We start from the raw sequence: 4,097 nt of genomic DNA on the forward strand, positions 1-4,097 counted from the left end.
TCAATAGCAAAAAGAAGTAGTAAATAACCCAATTAGAAATGGTCAAAGAACCTGAGTAGACATTTCTTAAAAAGAAGACATACAAATGGCCAACCAGTATATGACAAAATGTTCAATATCACTAATCATCACAAAAATGCAAATTAAAACCACATTTAGAGAACACTTTGTACCTGTTAGGGTAGCAGATATCAAAAACATAAGATAACAAGTGCTTGTGAGGATGTGGAGAACAGGGAGCCTTTGCTGGTGGGAATGTAAATTAGTACAGCCATTATGGAAAACAGTATGGATGTTTTGGCCCAGAAAAAATCCAGGCATTTATGGTCATATGATCAATTACCATATGATCCAGCAATGCCACTACTGGGTATATATCCAAAGAAAATGAAATCAGTCTGTCAAAGACATATCTACACTCCCATGTTCATTGCAGCACTATTCACAATCGCCAAGATATGGAAGCAACCTCAAGAAAATATGGTGTGTGTGTATATATATACACTACACACACACACACACACACACACAGGAATGCCATTCAGCCTTTAAAAAAGAATGAAATTCTGTCACTTGTGACAGTACGGATGAACCTAGAGGATGCTACGCTAAGTGAAATAATCCAGACACAGAAAGAAAAATATTACATGATCTCACTCCTATGGTGAATCTTAAAAAGTCAAACTCATAGAAGCAGAAAGTAGAATGGTGGTTTCCAGAGGATGGGGCAGGGTTTTGGGAGATGTTGATCAAGGGATACATCATTACACGTAGACAGGAGGACAAAGTTCAAGAGATCTGTTTTTTTATTTTTTTAAATTTTTTCATATTTTTATTTGTATATGTTTTTTGAGACGGAGTCTCACTTTATTGCCCAGGCTGGAATGCAGTGGTGTGATCTCAGCTCACTGCAACCTCTGCCTCTCGGGTTCAAGCGATTCTCCTGCCTCAGCCTCCTGAGTAGGTGGGATTACAGGTGTCTGCCACCACGCCCAGCTAATTTTTGTATTTTTAGTAGAGATGAGGTTTCACCATGTTGGCCAGGCTGGTCTCAAACTCCTGACCTCAAGTGATCCACCTACCTCAGCCTCCCAAAGTGCTGGGATTACAGGTGTGAGCCACTGCGCCCTGCCAAGAGATCTATTGTACATCATGATAACTATAGTTAATAACAATATATTGTATACTTGAAAACTGCTAAGGGAGTAGATTTTACATGTTCCCACCAGAAAAAAGATACATATGTGAGGTAAAGAAAGTATTAATTAGCCTGATTTAGCCATTCCAGGATGTATACATACATCAGAAATCATATTGTACACCATATAATTTTTATTGGTCATGTACAAAAAAAAGACATGCCCAGCTTCTTCTGCATTTTGTGCAAAAGTATTTTGTTTTCAAACTGTCGGGCTAACTCTTGAGTGGGCGTTCTGTTTCTCCAGATTTGTCCTTGTAAATAAAAAAAAATTAGGTCTCCTTCCTCTACTGTGATACAGTGTATGATTTATAATTTTGTTTCTCGGTTCTACTTCAAGTCAAGGCTTCTCTACACTTTTAGTTGCTGACATCAGATTGGCTTTGAAACTTTTTTTCATGTTAAGAGCAAGAAGGCTTTTGTTCTTGCAGCAGGCAGAGAGTATTGTGCATTCTTTTGGCCGAGGAAACAGAATAAGCTGCGACCGTCTTAAGAACAAACATTTGTGGTAAGGATTTCTTTACCTTAGACTAATACAAGAAATGGATTGGGGCAATGAGTGGGTCAGTCTATTTTTATAGATGGGATCCCCCATAGCCAGTCATTTTCATTCTTGTGTTGTTTCCTCTTTTCCCTAGAATCCCCCATTTCTAAGACCAATGAGTTGCAGGACACAGTGCAGTTCTTGTAAAGATGTATCCATCCATACAGACTGCAATAACCTGCTTTGGGTTTCTCTGACAGTTCTTTGTCAACTGTTCGGGTTCTTCTAAAATAATTAGGATTCCCAAGTAAAGGCAGGTGGGAATTTCTCAACTCTGGATTAAAACCTCACCACTGTAAACCTGGAATTATTGGTATAACAAATCTGATGTGCATCTGGGCTTCATGGGATGGCTGTACCTTGGTGTGGTTCCTATGGAATCTATGGGCCTCAGTCTCTGAGCCCTATAGTGATTAGGAGTTGAGAAATTGCCTTGTGAACTTGCATATGATTGGCTTATAAATTTGGACAGCAGATTATTTATTTTCAGTGGGTAAAAGATCATTCCATTATTTGTGTCCAATTCTTTTTAAGCACGCGAATTTTCCAGACCAAGAACTACCTTGATCCCCAGAAGGTAGCCGGGGGGATGTAGACTTGGGGAGCAAAGAAAAATCGGAGGTCTTCAGGGCAGTCTTCCAAAAGAATATGATAATGTTTCTCACATTTTTTAAAGCAGGGTCTCTAGTGAGGCAAAACCACATTTTATTCTTTCTCTATAGTATTTATTTGTGGAGGTAGAAAGTTTCTGGGGAAGAAGTGGGACTGTTTATGTGAAGAACCTAGAGGTCTTCTCAGAATGAAAGGGTTGGAAACTCCAACCCTTTTTCTCTCTGATAAGCAAGGTTCTTGGAAGTTTCTTGAGGGGCCCAAAAAGGTCCTAATGAAAACTCACCAAACTTGGTGAGAAAGAGGTAGAAAGGGATGGGAGCAGCTCCCTCCCAGAGCCCTGTGTCCTCATTTTTTCATCTGAGCTGGTTGCTCTCCAGGCTAGCTGAAAATCTCTTTCTGAAATTCCCTTTGTCTGTGCTCCTATATCGGATCGTTATTTCCTAGATTCATTGTCTTGCTCTTCGTTGATTGACTTCATCATATTTTGGGGGGAATACATTCTCTACTAACTTCTTTATATGGGTTATAAAGTTTTATTAATAATAATTATTATTATGTCTGAAAATGTCTTTGACAGCCTTCATTTTTGTTTGAGAGTCTGACGCAGTATAAAATTCCAAGCTGAAAACCCTTTTCTCCCTGATTTTGTATTTATTTTTCCATTAGTTTGTAGAATCCACTGTTGCTATTGAGAAGTTCAATGTCATTTTCTTTCATTTTTTTTTTTCAACTTTAATTTTAGATAAGGGGGTAAATATGCAGATTTGTTATATGGGAATATTACATGATGCTGAGGTTTAAAGTACAGATCCTGTCACCCTGGTAGTGAGCATAGTGCCCAATAGGTGTTTTTTTTTTTAATCCTCCCCACCTCCTTGCACCCTCTAGTAGTCCACAATATCTATTGTTCCCATATTAATGTCCATGTGTGCTCAATGCTTAGCTCCCATTTATAAATGAGAACATGTGGTACTTGGTTTTCTGTTCCTGCACTAACTTGCTTAGAATTATGGCCTCCAGCTCCATGCATGTTGCTGCAAAGAACGATTTCATTCTTTTTTTTATGGCTGCCTAGTATTCCGTAGAGTATATGTAGCACATTTTCTTTTCTTTCTTTTTTTTTTTACTTTTATTTTTTATTATTATTATTATACTTTAAGTTCTAGGGTACATGTGCACAACGTGCAGGTTTGTTATGTATGTATACATGTGCCATGTTGGTGTGCTGCACCCATTAACTCGTCATTTACATTAGGTATATCTCCTAATGCTATCCCTCCCCCCTCTCCCCACCCCACGTGTGTGATGTTCCCCTTCCTGTGTCCAAGTGTTCTCATTGTTCACTTCCCACCTATGAATGAGAACATGTGTGGTGTTTGGTTTTCTATTCTTGCGATAGTTTGCTGAGAGTGATGGTTTCCAGCTGCATCCATATCCCTACAAAGGACATGAACTCATCCTTTTTTATGGCTTCTTAGTATTCCATGGTGTATATGTGCCACATTTTCTTAATCCAGTCTGTCACTGATGGACATTTAGGTTGGTTCCAAGTCTTTGCTATTGTGAACAGTGCTGCAATAAACATATGTGTGCATGTGTCTTTATAGCAGCATGATTTATAATCCTTTGGGTATGTACCCAGTAATGTGATGGCTGGGTCAAATGGTATTTCTAGTTCTAGATCCTTGAGGAATCGCTACACTGTCTTCCACAATGGTTGAACTAGTTTACAGTCCCACCAAC

General features: G+C 38.8%; 1 protein-coding gene across 2 annotated transcripts in view; it reads left to right on the plus strand.

Annotated features, from left to right (window-relative positions):
- Window positions 1-1,584: 1,584 nt before the first annotated feature.
- The window catches only part of MCF2 (MCF.2 cell line derived transforming sequence), a 127,886-nt gene continuing 125,373 nt past the window's right edge, over window positions 1,585-4,097 (plus strand). For both annotated transcript variants that reach the window (XM_012001620.1, XM_012001621.1), the window contains exon 1: window positions 1,585-1,706. The gene's annotated coding sequence lies outside the window, so the exon portion shown is untranslated. The remainder of the gene's footprint in view (window positions 1,707-4,097) is intronic.

This window comes from Mandrillus leucophaeus, unplaced genomic scaffold (assembly GCF_000951045.1).
Source record: "Mandrillus leucophaeus isolate KB7577 unplaced genomic scaffold, Mleu.le_1.0 Scaffold668, whole genome shotgun sequence".
Taxonomy (NCBI): domain Eukaryota; kingdom Metazoa; phylum Chordata; class Mammalia; order Primates; family Cercopithecidae; genus Mandrillus; species Mandrillus leucophaeus.